The 19737-nt window shown below is 38.8% G+C and overlaps 1 protein-coding gene and 1 long non-coding RNA gene across 3 annotated transcripts in view; both read left to right on the forward strand.

Annotated features, from left to right (window-relative positions):
* Window positions 1–3921: 3921 nt before the first annotated feature.
* LOC111775367 (uncharacterized) lies at window positions 3922–5049 on the forward strand. The gene is made up of 2 exons (XR_002811010.2): window positions 3922–4211; window positions 4338–5049. It is a non-coding gene; the product is annotated as an uncharacterized lncRNA (long non-coding RNA).
* Window positions 5050–12468: 7419 nt separating this feature from the next.
* Window positions 12469–19737, forward strand: part of NCOA7 (nuclear receptor coactivator 7) — a 146986-nt gene continuing 139717 nt past the window's right edge. Inside the window, exon 1 of one of the 2 annotated variants that reach the window (XM_070223759.1) lies at window positions 12469–12812. The gene's annotated coding sequence lies outside the window, so the exon portion shown is untranslated. The remainder of the gene's footprint in view (window positions 12813–19737) is intronic. The other variant, XM_070223754.1, reaches the window with a different exon arrangement.

The raw sequence follows: 19737 nt of genomic DNA on the forward strand, positions 1-19737 counted from the left end.
TGAATATTTCAGCAACTACAACAAAGCGTTTGAGCAAACATGACATCATAAACTGTCACTGTAGCTCATAGCCTCTGGAGGGATAAGTCTTTGAACTCGGATGGGGGATCTTAAAAAGAAGAAAAGCTTCCATAGACCATCTTGTATGAAGGGCCAGAAGCATATGAGAAATGGTTCTCTGCGTACCAGGGGCAACTTTCTCCCTCTCTTCTAACTTCAAAGGAACAGGCAGGAATGGGGTTGGTCAGGGAATTGGGTCCTCTGGTATAACTGACAGAACCAGCACCCGCTGTAAGTCACAGGTCTAAAGAAGAAAATAAAATGTAATCCTTACTGCTAATACTGTCTGGTTGTTCTCTGTGCTAAGCTCCATGCTGAGTGTTTGAAATCTCTTCTCTCATTTAAGCCTCATAACTGTCCTATGGAGTAGATAGTATTTTATCTTTACATATTAGGAATCGGAGAATGAGAGGTTAATTGTCCAAGGTCACAGCCAGCAGTTTGAGCTATGACTCAACCCAGGCCTGTCTGATTCTCAAGCCTTTGACCTCTAGGCTGTGGCTTTTCACAGGGCCTTTTTGGACTCAAACTCATTCAGACTAACCAAGAATTTCAACCTGCTTGGGATCACTTGTGACTAATGACAAGAGTAAATCTGTCTATACTATTAGCATAAAAACCTCCATCATCTCACCCTTTTAATATATGAAAGGATAAAAAAAAAAGGAATAACTCTACCTTATTCTGTAATACAACATAAAAGGAAAGTATTTTAGCAGTTCTCTGGTTTTGACTTTCAACTTTCAAGCAGTTCGGAGTTAAGAAAGTTTTAAACTACCTTGTTTAAGGGTACCAAAGAATATTCTATCATCCTACTCAAGGTAGTTGACAAAAGTGAGGCAAAATGGTGAAGTATTAAGACTAGATATCTGAGTAAATTGAGTTTGAAAAGAAAAATCCTGTCTTCGATTGGATGTAAAAGATAAAAGATTTTTTTTGAGGGGAGAGGGCAGAATGCTGGATCGTGGTGAATGTTTATACATTCCAGGTCCATCATGTCATCAAACAACATTCTTCATTTGGCCTATGAAGACCTGCTCAGTAACCCATGCACTTCAACAATTCTCATTGTGAGGAAGGGCTTTTTCACTAATCTAAACTCTTCGGCCTACAGCTAAGCATGCTTTCTGTAACAGTTAACAGTTATATGTGCATAATTTCTCAAAAATCTTATATCCAGAGACATTTTTATATGCCTCTAAGTTCTTGGTCTTCTGAGAACCGAATATTCTGTTTCCTTGACCTCTGTTGTCATTCTCTTCGTCTGTGGGAATGGAGAGATTCATGCGTATGAAATGGTATATGCATGTAATGGAATGCCTTGTAAACTTTTTTTTTAAGGGATAGAAAGAGGTTGAGTATCTTTGGCAAGTTAACTCTGAGGTTTCTTGAATTAAGTCTGCATTGTACTAGTTTTGTATTTTCATTGCAGTGAAAACAAAGTCACATATTCTCATGCAGAAGAAAAACTATTTCGCAGAGAATGGCTATTATTCATAATGTTTCACTTGTGTAACGGGGTGACAAATTTAAAATTGCTCATAAACTCCTAAAACAACTAAGTATCTGAGTTAACCCTTCCTTTCTTGATTATAAACTATCAAGCTGAATATTATTTACCATACTATAAAACTCTGCTTCCTGGATCTTTCATTATTTCTTTTTGGACCTTTTTCCTTAATTGCAGAAAGCCTCAAGAGTTTTTTTTCAATAAAACAATGCGAGTGAAGTTTTGTGTAGCTCTGTTTGCATGGACTTTCTCCTGGGCCAGCAATGGCTGGCCTCTTTCCTTGTCCTAGCCAGTCTGTCCCAGTGCAGCTGCTTTAAATAGGTTTCCCTTGGGGTCTGGCAAGATGATGGAGACGTGTTCAAAGTCAGGAGGGCAAAACAGAGAGGCACACAGACCATATTTTACTCTCGTCATAACACATTTCTCTGTCACAGTCACAAGCTGCCTCCTAAACAGGAACTAAGCCAGTCACTTTTTAAGTTTCACAAGTAGCCACTGTTAGATTTATTTTATTATTTTGACATACTTCTGACAGCAGAAAGATAAGCATGGCATAGAACAAATGGTCAGATGTAACGACATTATCACAACCCACATATAGCCTGGTGAACATCAGATGAGGGTACAGCCAAGCTCAGAGGACAAGCGTTGCCTATGGTGACAAACATCCTTTACTGCCACAGTAAGGAGGCTTGATAGCCATTGTGCCTCCTTTTCAAGGTTCAGAAAGCCCCCCAAAAGATGTCCCTGCATCCATGACTGCTGAATCATTGAGCAGGCTTAAGGCATATGCGTTGCACCAGGAGAACAGACTTGAACACCAAGTGCCTCCCGACCATGCCTATCATGGGAACGGGTCTCAGCAATAAACCCATGAATTATCTGGCCCACGCTGACCAGTTCTCACAACAGAGCTATGCCCTTGATGTGAGCGTCAAACGCCAAGCATGCCCAAGAGTGGGAGCCACAGACAAAACAACACAGGAGCAATAATTCAACAGAAATGCCTTTAGCCACTTCTCCAAACACCAAGGTCCAGCAGGCAGCTTCCTTGCTCTGAATCTCAGGAGCTTGAGACAAAAGGAGAAACAAAGTTCACCATTGTCTGTCTTCATGATATGACATAGTGAGAGAAGTGGTGAAAGTTATTTGTCCAATTGTTCCTTTTAAATGTATAATTTAGAAGTTAAAATTCTGTAAGCATATCCTCTATTAATACAGGAAGGACATATTAACAAAGAGGTGGTTTGTTTAACGATAGTGCAACTTCACAGTCGCTTCCAGGATGATGCATGTTTAATTACGTACGTAAGTCTATCAAGCAGTTTTGTTTAAGATGTGGGGGCTTAGTAAAATTCTTGGTACTTATTCCACAGACCACTTATAAATAACTTGAAATCCATATTTATAATTCTAGTGAATTTATCTCTACTCAACATTTATAAGTCATTTTTAAAAATCTCAACTCTTCAATGAATAGTATGATAACTAAAAGGACGAGTTCTGAAATCAGACGGATCTGGATACATCTTGAGATGTATTAACTATGTGACTTTGGACAGATTACTGAACCCGTGCAAGCTTTGTCTTTCTGATTAGTAAAATAGGATTAAAAAAACCACCTGTCTCACAAAGATTTTCTCAAGATTAAATGAGATAATGTACATAAGACCTGGCACACAGTACACTTTCAATAAATGGAAGTGTAGCTTCTTCAAATTCAGTTTATTCAAAATGTCTTATGATCCAAAATAAGTCACTTTGGGTCCCATTCACCCACTTTTATTCAAATACACACCAAGGTAGTCCCCAGCACCCATTCTCTCTACATTAAATGATTACATTAAATAAAAAGCATGGACGTCTTGCTTTTTATGAATATATTTACAGATTCACAGAATTTCAGAGTTAGAAGAACATAACCTAGTCCTGTGCTTCATTTTTCGGATGAAAAAACCTCAGGTCCAGCCAAGCTAGATAATCTTTGCCATAGTCACCGACCCAGGGCTCCTGATTTCCAATACACCGTTCTTTCTGAGGCAACGCGACCATCATGTAAACATTTTCTTTCATATCTTTTATATTTTAGGTGCCAAAGTTTTTAGTTTGTTGTGGATGAGCTAAATAGGTCTGTTTGTTAAAACACCACACTTTATGTTTCCTGTTTTAAAAAGCAGTGGGTTTTAGTCTGATTCAAAATAAATACAATGGAATCAAGTTTCTTTAAAAGAAAAATCTTAAATCCAATGAATATGGCAGAGATTGAAATTACATTACTGTTTTTAAACGCTATCCTTCATCATCAAAAAGCTAATCACGCGCCGGTGAACTGAGCTGCGTCATTATCCGGCACTCGGACCGACTCTTTCAGATACTGGTTTCCCCCCCCATCCGAAAGTTCGCTTTACGCCACTTCCTCTTTAGGAAAGACCAACGTGAGTACCGGTTTTTGCTAACCAAAGGAAATCTGAATATGAAAAAAAAAGGCGAAAAGTAGATATAGCCTTCAGCGTTTGTCTGGCAGCGAGCTATATAAAGGCAGCGTCCATCCCCGGCAGCGAGAGTGGCGCCACCAAGCGCCTTCCCCAGGAACTGCACTCAGCGTCTCCGCGTGAAGCCCCCGCAGCGTTGAACCGAGTCTGTGAGCAACTGTGCTTTATCTTGATTTATTTTGGTAGGGTATTTTTTTGGGTCTGGGAACGCTCAAAACTTTTCCCCATATAAACTAATGGTAACTGCTTTATCGCTTTATGTCATTTCGGCTTAGGAAGGATTTCATAGGAACGCCCTACTTTCGGAGAGCGGGGGAAACCCGTGTACTGATAAAGCCGCTGACTCACCAACGACTGCGAGTGGGCTTTGAGCTGCTGCTGCGCCCAACCCCGTTTCTGTGGCTCCTTAATGCTCTCAGTGTGAAGACAAAATCCTTAACCTCAGACTACAAAGCCATGCCAGATCTGTCCCCTGCCCACTGCTCAGGCCTCTCCTCGTCTGTCTTTCTCTGCTACCTCTGATTTGCCGTCAGCCTTCCCGGCTCTCTTTCAGCCCCTGTTCTACTTCCTCTCTCCTGCTACAACAGCTTGCACATGTTCCTTCTACTTGGAATGTTCTTTTTTCCTAGGTAACAACTCATCTTCATTTTTCAGATCTAACAAACGGATCACTCCTCTGGTATCTCCAACTGGTTCAAAACCTTGCTGTGGAAACGGGTGAACCACGTACTTCTCCTTCGCAGAATTTATCAGTTGCAATTTAGATTTGTGATTACATAATTACTGTCTGTCTCCACCACTACGCTGAAAGCAAATGATAGTGGCTGTGTTTTTGTTCACAATGTTAAGTCTCCAGGGCCTCTTTGCCCTGTGTGTGGAACAGAAGGGAAGCTCAACAAATATTGTGGACATTGGTTAAATGAATGAATACATGAATGCATGATTGAATGAGGCATGAATGAATAAACGTCATATGCTGGACCTGCACACTTGTTGCATTGAATTTATCTGAATGCTTCCTCCAAACTTTAATCTGATAGCACAGTACATATGCAAGGAAAATCAAGCACAATCGATGAAATGAGAAGAAAGAAGCTAAAAGAAAAAAATCCTCTGCTGCTCCCTATGAATACAATAAACTCTAGATTTTCAGCGCACCATATTATAGCATCTCCAAGATAAGTATGGGTTACGTGGAATCTGAATCTGAATGAGACACATGAGGCTAGGATGCCACCTTGTGGCTTGTTTTCACATTTATCATTTTCAACCTGCCAGGAACTTTCCTACCTTAGAAAAGTACCATTATAAACTATGGCAATAGAGAGGAGTGGAATTTTGCTCAACTAAATATTGCTTGCATGCCATTATCCCAAAGTCTTCGTTCATTTTGTTATTCGTTTTAATTATTGAGTTGGTAGAGAAAATAGTATAACATATGTATAAGTTATAAATAATCAAATGAGAATGAATCCCTGTGTACCTATTGCCCAGCATGCTACTACCTGTACTGTTATAAAACACCCCTGTGTGGTTCTTCTTGTTTTCTTTTTGGTGAGGAAGATTGGCCCTGAGCCAACATCTGTTGCCAACCTTCCTCTTTTTTTTTCCTCCCCAAAGCCCCAGTACATAGCTATAGGTCTTTCTAGTTCTTCTACGTGGGATGGGGCCTCAGCATGGCTTGATGAGTGGTGCATAGGTCGGTGCCCAGGACCCCAACAACGCACCCTGGACCCCTCCAAGCAGAGCGTGCCAATGGAACCACTACGCCACCAGGCCAGTCCCCTCTGTGTGCTTCTTGCTGAATCCTTCCTCCATCGTCTCCATTAACGGGGAATAACTACTATGTGGCTTTTATTTATAAGTTACCATTCATGTATATGTCAATAAACAATATTTTTAATTTAGCATTTTAAAACTTCATATAAAATGGGATAATTCTGTATTTGACTTGCTTTATAAATGAATTAATATTTTTCTGGGATTCCTCATGTTGATAAGAGGAGCTGTAATCCATTTGTTTTCATTCCTCTGTAGTGTTTCATTGTATGACTATACCACAATAGATTTAGCCACACTGCTCTTCATCAACATTTAGGTTGCTTCTAGTTTGGGGCTATTATGATGGTGCTGCTGGCAGATTCCTGTATATATCACCTGGGGCTCACATGCAGGATTTCCCAGGGGTTGAATTGCCGGGTATGGCAACCTCCAACTTTACTAGATAATAACAAATTGTTTTCCAAAGTTATTTTATTGCATCAATTTACACTCCCACCGTTAGTGTATAAAAGTCTCAGTTGTTCTACATCCTTGTCAACACTTGATATTATTAGATTTTTCCATTTTAGCCACTTTGATGGGTGTAAACAGAATCCCTTTCGTTTTAATTTGCATTTCCTGATTACAAAAGAAGTTGATCCTCTTTTCAAAGCTTTAGTGGTCATCCATGTTTCTTCTGAGAAGTGCCAGTTCCAGTCTTTGGCCTTATTCTTTCATTTATCCACTCAAGAGTCATTTGAATTGTTACCATGTGTCAAGTACTGTCATAGTCTGGAGGATACTAAGATGAATCTGACCTAGACCCAATCCTCGTGGAGCTCTTGGCTTACTGTCACTTCACTGCCTTCAGGGATGATACTAATTATCAAAACCAAAAAACTGCTTCAATTTTGACCCCCAATTATATGATCATCACTTTGCAAGGCAGAAGTATGTTTTCTGAACTCTGACCTCAAGGAATTTACAAAAACATAACAAACACAAAACAATAGCAAATTATTTAAAATATTATGTACTATGTTACATACATTATAGAAATTCAGAGGATGTAATAATCAGAAAAAAAGCTAATTAATCAAGTAGGTCCTTGGTTTAAATTTAAATTGCTTTCCTTTCACATAACTAATGTAAAAATATTTTTTATAGCCTACTTAGTAAAGGAAGAAGATGAAAAAAAGGAACCATTTTAAGTCAATAAAATAATAACGATCAACATGGAGATGTAGCCAAGATTATTTTTAAATAAATAAAAATTTTACTGAAGAAAAATCGCTTTCACAAATCAACACACTTATCCACAAATGCAAGTACACTGTGTTTGCTTTTAATCTTAATTCTTAATTAAAAATTTTCCGCTTCTTTCTATGGAATCTGGTTTTGTCCAATAAGCAGCTAATGGGGGTTGACTTTCACCGAAGTTGTAATGCGTAGAATTCAATTATACTTTTGAAAGAGAACCTGAAATGTCCCGCAATTCCTCTTTGCTTCTATGCAACTCTCCCTATGAACCGCCCTATTTGTGAAGACTGCTCTAAAGAAAACCCCACAGTGCCACCAGAAAACTTGTTGTAGTGTGGGGAGTCTTAAGACAGGATCTGGGCTGGGCAAATCCAGGTTGGAATCCTGGTTCCCCCACATACTAGTGTGACTTTAAATGTTATACATTTTCTGACTCTGTTTCCTAAACTACAAAATAAGGATAATTGTTGTAAGGATTGATTCTATTATTATGGATAAAGTGCTTAGTTCAGTGTTCAGCATCCAAAAGAACTCAATAAGTGACAGACATTATTCAGAATGACTCAGTTTAATTCTTTTTCCATTTGTTCTTCTCTCAGTGGAAATAGCATTATGAGGGGCTTAACATGTATGTGACTGTCTTCAAGAGAAGTCCTAACAATCTACTTCTTGGTTAAATTGATTACATAATTCATTCATCCAGCACCAACCACATGTCCAGCACTGTACTAGACGCTGAAAAAAGTTCTTCCCTTCCTTCCTGCCCATGCTTGGTTACGCTCAGCCATTCTTACAATTCTGGTACGCATCCGCACAACTCAACATCCACTAGAGTAGTTCAATCCTAGATGAATGACAATTTTCTGTTTAAAATAGAATAATTTGACAAGGTCAGAAAAATATTTTTGGTGTGCAGCCAATAACCTTTGCTTTCTTTTGTGCAGGTTATATACTTTCTATTTCTTTACCTTTAAAGAACCTCCCCATATGTGGAGCATTTCTGCAAACAGTCTTTCACCATTTCCCCGTTCTTCATAAACATGGAATCGAGCACAATATTCTGGCTCTACAAAGCAGCAACTTTGTGCTATGTGTAGGTGCTGTGATATAGTGCTGTGTCTAAATGACAATATCACTTAGAAAAAGTGTACTTCTTTGACGAAAAATTACAAGAGAATGAGTAAAACACAATAAGAATGATATCAAAACCAAACAAAATAAAACTCCATTAAAAAATTAACCAAACAAGAAAGATGCCGTATGCTGTTAATGACTCGCTGCAATCTTCAGGGTCTTTCTTCTTTGGCTTCCTTGACCCAGACTTGTCCGGACCATCTTCCTTCAGATTTTCCTCCTATGTCCTCCTCTAGCCCAAGTCAAGCCTGCAAATCTCAGCTCTTCTTTGTGCTTCACTCAGTGCCTTGGCAAGCCTTTCCATTCTCGAGGCTTCAGTTCTCACCTCAGAGCAGAATCTCCTCCAAATCTACCATCATTACTCAAAAATTCAACCCATGTACAGGACAGCTGCATTTGGATGACCTCTCTTCAGTCCAAATCTAAATGCAACATGGCTTCCTGCTCTGCCTCTCTCCCAATCAGCACGCTTTCCAAATTACGAGGCCATAATCGAAAGCTTAATCATTTTCTTCTTTGATTCCTACTCAACGTGATAGAGACAGTCTTATTGCCCTCTGTAGGCCTGTGTCTACAAGAATGACTCGCATGGAGTACGAATTCCATAAGTGTTTGCTAAATCAGTGACTAAATGAATGATGACAAGAGATTTTCACATATTGAGGCCTATGGGGTAACTATTCGGGTTCAAAACTGATTCAGTCTGAACCAAAGAAGCCCGACTTATGGCCTATCAAACATACATTGTACATCTGCTTAACAATTAAAGTAAAGAATGCACTCTCTTAAAATAAGAATGCATACTTCTCCTCCTGCGCCTTATTGGCACCGTCCTGTTGGTAAAGCCTGTATTAATCCCTTTCCCCACATCAGGGTCATGTGGATCTGCTAATTTGCAACTGAACACCTCTTTGAAACTTTGATGAATATCTATCCTGGGTGTGTTTAATGTATGTTTTTTGTTCTAAAAAGGTATAACACTGTACCGAAAACCATCTTCTCCAGAACGCTTTCTTCCTTTGTGGAAAAGGCCTTCCCGGGTTATAATCCTCAGTTTCGGCTCAAGTAAAATTCATCTTATCTCTCTTATCTATAGAAAAGTTATTTGTTATTTTGTGTCGAAAGTGACAATAACTCTGTGAAGCATCATGGAGGCTGTTAGCATCTCCACTGTACAGATAAAGATCCAAGGGTTCAGAGAAGTTGTCACCTTCCGAAGGCAACCCAGTTGATCTTGGCAGTCAAGATTAATTCAGTTCTGGCTCCTGAACAAAAGTGCTTTCCTAACACCTCTTTTTCTTCTCCATATTTGTTCTTCCATAATATCTAATTCATTGATAGGTTTGCTGTCTCTTTCTCACTGTAGTCCAGACCATCAGCACCTTGAATCATGTTTGTAGCAATGGCCTCATAGACAGACTTGCCCACCGTGATATTGCCTCTACTAATCTATTCTGCACCCAATAGCCATTGTCTCACCACTCATCTGTGCTTAATCGCCTTCATTGTCTCCTTGACCTTTTTACAACATCCTGTCCTCTTCTCTGCCACTTCCTTCTTGATCTCTCTTATCTGGTCATTACCTCTCTTACTGCTATTTTGCTATTTCCTTTTTAGTTATCGTACTTCTTCCTATTCTCCACTATTGCATTCTCACCTGGGTTTATTCCATGGTCTTCTGTCCTTTTTATAGATTGTCCTTTTGAGAGAACTCAAATCTTCTCAAACTGCTAAACTAATGGCTCCAAAATCTATTCCTCCCACCGTAAGTTCCAGCCTGTTTTTCCAGCCACCATCTAGCCGTGCTCTCTGTGGGGATCTGGCTGAGCTTACCTTCTCTTCCCAGTCTGTTTCCCCATCTTAACGTCCCTATTACTTTTTAGGCTACTCCAACTTTACTAATCACATAGAACATGTATAATGGAGTCATCAGTGATTCTTCCTGATTCTTAGCTCTATCTATCCTATCAAATACCAAGGCTTCTTGCATTCCCTTCATAACTCCATAGCTTTTCTTAAGGTCCCCCATAATCTGGCTGCACCAACTGATCTGATCCAGACCTGTGCTGTTCCCTAGCACAGGTCCCCTGCTATAGCCAGCCTGACATGGCCATCCTCGGTGAAGATGCTAGGTCTTGATCATCCCAGATCCTCTAAGATGAAATGCCCATTCCCCTCTTCTCAAGATTTCCAGATCCTACTAGCCTTTAGGCTAGCTTGGGAACCAGTTTTCAAGTTCAATTTTCATTCTTGTATCCACTTTCTTCACCCTTGCCCCACCACATATTGTAATTATTTAAAGTACCTATCACTTGGTAAATAATCAGTGAATGGTGCCTATTATTTTTGTTAATGGCAATAACAATAATAATAATACGCATATATTTCTGTCAAGTCCTCAATATAGGGCTCCTTAAAACACTAGAGTCACATCTTCTCTTCTCCACCCCCTGGACCATTAATAAATACTCATCATTTTCCTCTTCCAAACTAGTCTCAGCACAGCTAAAAGGAAAGTAAAACAAAGCCATTTTAGTTGTAATCAAGCTTTTAGTCTGTTTCTATGCTATTGTGAAATTTTAGATTTAAACTAAAATGGCCAAAAAAACCCAATAGCTCAAAGAATGGCAAAAGTTAGAATGTTTTTGAAATTTCAGAATGAAAAAAATTAATGCCTATATAGCATTCTTTTTCTTCTTTGACGCCAATATTTCCATATTTTCTTTTGGGGAACTCGCAGAATCCTATTTTGCTCTGAATATAAAAATTCCTGATGATACTTAACTCCATTTTTTGAGAGGGCTATATGATTCACCTGCTGGGAACTGACACACCGGATGCAAGAAATTGGCAATATTTGTACGAATCTCTTAGAGAAAATGTAAAATAACAGATAAAATGATGAACTAGAACAGGTTATTAGGAGAAAATATAATAAACCAACTGCTTGATAATTAACCAGCAACGTACTGAATAAAGATCTTAGACTCATAAAGGAGAACAGGTTAAGAACAGCTCCAACATACACAAATAATCTACAAAGTACGTAATCTGAATACGTAGAACTTGGATATAAGCATGATGCAGAGTAGGTATAATGCCACCTAAAATTATTTCCTCCTTTTAGCAGTCAAACAAAGCTCAAGATTAAACAAAGGCTTAAAAGTTAATGCTTGTATACACATCCAAATTATCTTCAAAACCTGGAAAATGCAGTTTTAGAAAAAGCTTCATTTTGGGAACAAATGTGTATAGAGTATTTTAGAATCAGGGATCTTTATGTTGTTTATTTGATTGTAAACAGTATTTGTAAAAAGGTAAGGTGTATTTTAAATCTTAGATTACATAATATTTAAACACTAATTGCATTTTTATGATTGGAAAAGATCAGCAACAATTACCGAAACTCAAGCAGTTAAAACTCACTGCTTTTACCTTGCCAAGTTGGCACAAAATAACTCCTTCCCTGACCGGGAATCGAACCCGGGCCGCGGCGGTGAGAGCGCCGAATCCTAACCACTAGACCACCAGGGAACTTACCAGCTTGGTTTCCTGAAATTTATTTGATTCTTTCAAAGCCTCCGCGTAACCGTGACCACTAAGAAACAAGTTTGTTGTTTCTAAGCTCCACCTACTTTGTTCCGGTTCTGAGTCTCCGCCTCCTAAACCGAGGCAAATTCTCGGCACTGCCTGGAGAGCTCCGCCGGCGTATTAAGAGCCGGGCCCTTCACATCTAATCCTCTTCCCGCTGCCCTCCTGGAAAAGACGCCCTGAAATTTCATGCTAATTACGTAACATGTAAATATCTATATCCAGACAAAAGTTAAAGTACTGCCCAGAACCTTGTAATTTGCTTTATTATTTTCTTAATCATCTAGCTTTTCTTTCTAAATCTAACCTCTGTCTCTTTCTGTCTTTCTGTCTTTCCCTCTTACGCAGATGTTAAGTCCCAGTAAACATTTTACTAAATCTGAACGATGGATTGCCACCGGCGGAGAGCATTTCACGTCCTAGAGCTGATGCGACAACGCACACGTCCTTGGCACAAAGCACATGCTCTATAAATGTGGGTTATGAAGGGCCACGGGGCCTTAGGGGACGCGACTAGATCTATAATATACATATGTCGTCGTGATTACTCAATTGGGAGTCAGGCTAACAAGGCTGAGAGAGCTGTGGGTGACATGCCTAGTGAAGAACTGGGGCATCTACACGCGGAGCCAGTAAACCCTTCGAACCCACCGTTCCGTTATTCTCATATTTGTTATCCTGTGTTATCTGGGCAATTGCTTCACCTCTCCGCATTGTGTACGAGACACGGCCAGGAAATGATGCAATTACCAAAGGAGTCAAGAAACCTTCCAGCTCAGCCTCAATTCAGAAACCCCCATGAAATAGGAGCAGAAGGCCATAGGATGTAACTCAGCTTTGAAAGTACCAACCATTACAGCTGAACAAATGTGACCCAAGAGACTCCGATCCGCTGCAAGATGGAGGGAGGGTTAAGTAAAATACATATAAATTTGTAATGACCTTGCTTACAACATCCGGCGCCACTGTGAGTTACAGCCATCATCCATCACCACAGAATTCAGGTGAGTCTGTGCTGGAGTGTTGTTTATTGTTTTCAACAACTCAGAGATGGAGTTTAGATATTGATAAAATTTATCTAAAATTATTTAACAGTATGCAAACAGAAAGATTGAAAGGGCTCATTAAGACTAATAAAGATGGAAAAGTCACCAGAAGAAATTTCTTAACTTTTTATATTTTAGATGGGGCACACACCTCTTTCCTGTATCAAGGAATCTTTAGGAAGTCGAGTTCAGTAGAGGGAGCTCTTACCTCTCGTTTGGGGATTGCCAGAGCTCAGCATTAGAGAATTCGGTTTTGAATAAAAAGGTAAAGCAGATATTACTTTTAGACTAATTTTAAGTTTTAATTGGTTTAGTCACTAAATTGTACAAAAAGGTATAGTGAACACCACCGTCCCTCTCTTATACCCTAATTTCTCCTCATTTCTTCTTCCCAAATAACCATTGTTAAGTTTCTTCTGCATCCTCCTGGAAATAGTCTGTGCAGAACCAAACTAATGTCAATCTCTTTTTCCCCCAACTTTTTTTCTTGAAACATCCCAGACCTACAGAATATTGGAAATATAGGACAATGAAGACACATACGTACCCTTCGTCTACACCTGTGCTGTCCAACTTAGCAGCACCAGCAACATGCGGCTATTGTGCATTGAAATGTGGCTAGTACGAATTTAGATCCTCTAGAAGCGTTAAATGCATACTGAATTTTTAAGTCTTAGTATGAAAAATAAAAGAATGTAAAGTATCTGTAATAATTTTTACATTGATTACATTTTAAGTGATAATTGAATATATTGGGCTAAAATGTTAAAATCCATTTCACTTTATTTTTACTTTTTTAGTATACTTACTAGAATATTTAAAATTATATCTGTGGCTTGCATTATATTTCTATTTTACAGTACTGATCTAGATTCACCAGTTGTTAATATTTTGCCATATTTCCTTTCTCTTGAGTTAGTTTTTCTGAACCATTTGAGATTAGTTGCAGACTTAATGATACTTTACTTCTAGATACTTTATCACATATTTCCTAAGAACAAGCGATACAATTATCACATATTTCCTAAGAACAAGCGATACAATTATCACACTTAGGAAATTTAAATTTAATACAATATTTTTTATTATACAGTCAATAATTAAATTTTCCAGTTTCCTAATAACACCTTTTATGCTTTTTCTTTTTATCCAGGATCCACTCAAGGATTATACATTGCATTTAGGGGTCATGTTTCTGTAGTCTCCATCTTTTAATCTTTTTTTTTTACAACATTGATTTTTTTGAATGGTGGAGGACAGTTGTTTCAGAAAGACTCTCAATTTAGTTAAATATGTATATTTTTTCTTTAAAGATTGGCACCTGAGTTAAAGATTGCCAATCTTTTTTTTTTTTTTTTTGCTTTTTCTCCCCAACCCCCCCTCCCCCCAGTACATAGTTGTATATTTTAGTTGTGGGTCCTTTTAGTTATGGCATGTGCGACGCTGCCTCAACATGGCCTGATGAGTGGTGCCATGTCCGTGCCCAGGATCCTAACTGGCGAAACCCTGGGCCGCCCAAGGCGAGCACGTGAACTTAACCACTCGGCCACGGGGCCGCCCTTAGTTAAATATTTCTTTTGGCAGGAAAGCTACCTTAAGTGATGTGTCCATCTCAGTGCATTACATCAGATGGCACATAATACTGATATATCGCGTTTATCTCTAAGGGTCAATGTGGTGAGCAGAATACTGACCCCTTTGGAGATGTCCCTGTCCTTATCTCCAGAACGTGTGAATATGTTACTCCACGTGGCAATAGGAACTTTGCAGATGTGATTAAATCAAGGATTTTGAGACAGAGGCGATTATCCTGAATTATCTGGGTGGACCCCAAATCATCACAAGGGTCCTTATCAGTGAAGGAGGGAAGCAGCAGAGTCAGTATCCCAGTGATGTGATCTGAGGAAGACTCAACCAGCCTTCGCTGGCTTTGAAGATAGAGGAAGGGGACTATGAGCCAAGTAATGCAGGTGGCCTCTAGAAGCTGCAAAAGGCAAGGAGATGGATTCTCTCATAGAGCGACCAGAAGGAAAACCGCCCTGCCAACACCTAGATTTTAGCATAGTGACATGCCTGTTAGACTTCTGGGCTAGAGAACTGTAAGGTAATATATTTGTGGTTTTTTCAACCACTAAGTTTGTGATAATTTTTCACAACAGCAATAGGAAATTAATACAGTTAAGTGTGATCATTTGATTAAGGTGTCTGCCATATTTCTCCATGTACAGTTACCTTTTACACTTGGAATTAACAAATGTTGAAAAAAGCAATTATCACCCCATGGAAGTAATACTTGGAGAATGTATATGTTTTCTGTTCTTCAGCAAACTTTCACCATGGTTTTAGCATCCACTGATGATCCTTGCCTGAATCAATTATTGCTATGTTGGTTGCAAAATGGTGATATTTTATCATTCTCATAGAAAGAACTTTCCTTTCTCTCCTCCCTCTTTTTATTCTTTATTTAATTTTTAAATATCAGTTTGGACTATTCTTTTTGCTTTGTGTTTTTATTTCATGTATTATCTATTGCTATATCTACGTAGTTATTGATCTAATCTATTGCATTATTCATTTAATATTTAAATTGTACCAAATTTGGCCAGAAGGAGTCCTTTCAAGCTGGCTCCTGTATCCTTTTGACATGTCCCTATAAGGTTTTGAGCACTTCTTTCTGGCACAAGATGGTCTAGGGACACCCTGTACTTTATAGATTAACTGAGGAAGAATTAACATCTTTTTTAATTTCCTTTTTTTAATTTTTACACAAAGAGTGGCACACTCTATATACCTTTCTGTGATTTTTTAAATTATTTCTTCCAAAGGATATCCATTCTTTATATAAAGAGTTTTCTCATTATTTTTGATAATTCATAGCATTCCACCGTAAAGACATTTTATTAAAGCAGCTTCGTATCATTGGGCATTTAGATCGTTTCCAATCATTTGCTGTTACCAAAGCACTACAAAGAATTACCTTGGCCCAACATAATTTAGTATTTAGTTTTTATTAATTTGCCCACAAAGGACTCACCTTATAGAGTACCAGTTTCTGATTTGAAAATTGTTGTTATATATTGCAAGAAAAATCATGGCATCCAATTCAAATTCAGTTATAGTTATACCTTATTGATGATTTATTTTCAATTTGATTTCAACCTTACCAGTTTTTCTTCTTCTGTTCATTAATTTGTTCATCCACTGAACAAATATTTATTCACTACCTAATATATGTTAGGCATCAATGACATCAAGATGAACAAAGCAGGATCCCTGACCTTGAGGCTTAGTCTGGTGGGGTTCAAGTAAACGAGCAATTACAATGTGGTAGAGTAGTGGATGGTAAAAGAAATGTATGACTGTGCTTTAACTTAGTAAGTTTATTTACTAGGTTCAAAATGCATCATTCATCGCACATACTTTGCTGGTGGGAATGTAAAATGGTACAGGCACTCTGGAAACTCGTTTGTCAGTTTCTTTTAAAACTGAAAAGGCACTTAACATATGACTCATCAATTGTACTCCTGGGCATTTATCCCAGAGAAATGAAAACTTTTCACACAAAAGCTGCACACGAATGTTTCTAGCAGCTTTATTCATAATAGCCCCAAACTGAAAACAACTGAAATATCCTTTGATGGTGAATGGCTAAACTATGGTACATCCATACTATGAAATATTTATCAAAAAAGGGAACAAACTAGGGCCAGCCCAGTGGCACAGCAGTTAAGTTCGCATCTTCTACTTCAGCAGCCCGGGGTTTGCTGGTTCAGATCCTGGGTTCGGACCTACGCACCACTTGTCAAGCCATGCTGTGGCAGGCGTCCCACATAAAGTAGAGGAAGATGGGCATGGATGTTAGCTCAGGGCCAGTCTTCCTCAGCAAAAATAAAAAGTGGGGGGAGGATTGGTGGCAGATGTTAGCTCAGGGCTAATCTTCCTCAAAAAAATTTTTTTTAAAAAAAGGAACAAACTGTTGATACACAAAACAACTTGGATGGATGCCAAGGGAGTTAGGCTCATGAAAAAAAAAGCCAATCCAAAAGGTAACATACTGTATGATTCCATTTATATAGCATTTTTGAAATTATAGAGATGGGAACAGATTAGTGATTGACAGGAATTTGAGATGTGGTGGGGAGGAGGATGGATATGACGGTAAAGAGGTAGGCTTTGGGAGCTTTGCTGTGATAGAACAGTCCTGTATGTTATTGCAGTGGTGGTGAAAGACTCTATACAGATGATAAAATCTCATAGAAAACACGCACGCGCGCGCACACACACACACACACACACACACACACACACGAGTGTATGTAAAACTGGCGAAATCTGAATAAGCTCTAAAGAGTATACCAATGCCAATTTTCTGGCTTTGTTATTGTACTTTAGTTATGCAAGACGTTACCACTGGGGGACAACCAACTGGGATGGCGGGGGTGGGGGAAACCTGGCTCCCTGTATATCTTTTGTGAATCTATATTTCCTTCTTTTGAAAAACTCCCTGTTCAGCTTATTGCACTGTAAGTTTCTTTCACCCAGTAAATCCAAACCACCACCACCACTTACTGTCACTTTGAGTTTAGGGATTCATTTCAGAATTTTAAATTATATCTTAGCACCACAGTCTTAGCACCAGTTTATTTGAATATTTTTCAGAAAATGTAAAAAATATGTAATGAATTCTCAAGCTAGTGAACAGACCATTTTTAGCAGAAATAAGAGAGAAGAAACTGTCCCGAAGCAGCTATTTTTAAATTAACTGTGAATAAAAGAAAAGGGCAAATTTATTGTGCTTAACCTAAATATCAGCATAAGTTCTGTGTGCTGACAGGCACGCAGACAGCAATCCATTTCTATATGTCAGTATTTCTTTCTCAATACGCTCTGGCAGTCTCCTCCTTTCAAATTGTAGGAAGATTTCTATCTCCTCTTTAGACTTTGTAACAAGCCAAGAGAAACACTGAACCCAGGTCCATCCATAAAAGGACCTATTTATGTTCTTCTCAAAACTCAAGGTGGAATCTGTGATGTGCTGGACCAATGATCCCAGTTGTGAAAATGAGCCACTGCCTGCAACACCATTAAATAGTGAACTCTGTTCTGCTCTTTAGGTGCAGGATGGCTACTCACAGACCTTCACAGATGTCATCAGAATCTACCTCCTATGAAACTCCTGTGTGTCAACAGCCTAAGTCACCTGTGTGAAAGCAGGTGTTTCTCTCTGTGCTAGAAAAAGGAGGGTAGGTTTAACTATTAAAGAGTGAACTTTCTTGGTGCTAATAGACTAAACTCATGAGCCAATGCACAAATCTCCTCCTTTATACCTCTACAGAGAAAACTTCCAAAGAAGTTTCAATTCTTTCAGTGATGGTGAGCCTATTACTTATCCACTGGCGAAGTGTTAGAGGTGCATTGGCCCATGTTCCTGGAACTCCAGTTCCATGACAGGTCCCAGGTGTTGTGCTTAAGAAGATGTACTGGCCATACTTCTTTATTACAAAATTATCTTTAGATAGATGTGTAAGACAAACACTGAACACATTTGCAATGATCGTTGCTATTGTTTGGTGATTTTTTTGAAACCATGGAATTCCTACCCACACCCCTCCTCCCCCGAAGTCGCTTAGCGCCTGAGCTCAGGGATCCAGTTGCCTCCCACTGGTCCAGTTCCTACCCTGTGGAGCACAAGGAGGGCAAGTGAAGTGACCCCTCTTTTCTTCCTTTAAGAACTAAAGAGATCTCTGCTTCTCCATATCTACCCTGAAGTCTCATCATATAGGGTTCTTTGTCTCAGAAAAAGTGAGATGACAGTTCTACCTAAATTGCCCTAAAATGGCCTCTACCCTTCAACAGAGATAGAATGGTCAGTCTTTATATTTAACAGAGGCCCTTGGATCCATAAAATCAGTGTAGCACTATCCTTTTTCAGTAACTTAGCATTTACCGAGCACCCTCTATTAGCGAGGTACAGTTAGGGGTGCAAGGGATACAATTATTCAAAAAGGAAACCTTTATTAGAATAATGTATCTTGTTATGGTAATAGCTAACTTTTATTGAAGCCCACATTCTAGCCTTTAGCCTAAGCATCGTTCATGGATTATCTCATTTAATCCCTATGTCCACACTATAAAGTTGGCACTACTATTGCCCCCCTTTTACAGATAAAGCAACAGAGATTAAGGTACCCAGGGTCAGTACATGATGGAGCTGTGGTCTGAAGCCGGAGCCTGAATTCTTAGAGAGTACCATGTTCTTAAGACATATACATTCTAATGAGGTTTGATCTGTAGTGTACTAAGATTTTTCCAAATTATTTTATGTGTTATATATTATCTCCCAATTAAAATTTCGAGATTTATTTTTATTTAGAGCAGCACTGTCCAGAAGAATTTTCTGCAGTGATGGAAATGTTCTATTCTGTGCTATGCTGTCCAAAAGAGTAGTCACTAGCCAGTTGTGGCTCTTCAGGGCTTGAAGTGTGGCTAGTGGGATGAAAAATTGCATTTTTAAATTTCCTTTCATTTAAACTTAAACGGCCACATGTGTCTAATGGGTACCATATTGGACAGCACAGATCTAGAGGATAAGGAAATGGTTTCATTTCTTCTGATTTCTCTATAAAGATAAAGCTTAGGCAAATCGATAAATGCTGAGTTAATGAAAAAGAATGAGTGAAGACTCTTTAAGGGGGAATTTCCCCCGTCTAAGCTGGGGAGCGGAAATCTATTATACGGAGACTTTCACTATAATAAAATGTTGCAAGCATATGATACAGCATGCAGTCCTAGGGGAGTTCAGGAAAACCACAAAGAGGATCCTCAAACTGCATGCAGTGTTTTCAAAAGGCTGACAAACATTTTATAATCGATGGTTACAACT

This window comes from Equus caballus, chromosome 10 (assembly GCF_041296265.1).
Source record: "Equus caballus isolate H_3958 breed thoroughbred chromosome 10, TB-T2T, whole genome shotgun sequence".
NCBI lineage: Eukaryota > Metazoa > Chordata > Mammalia > Perissodactyla > Equidae > Equus > Equus caballus.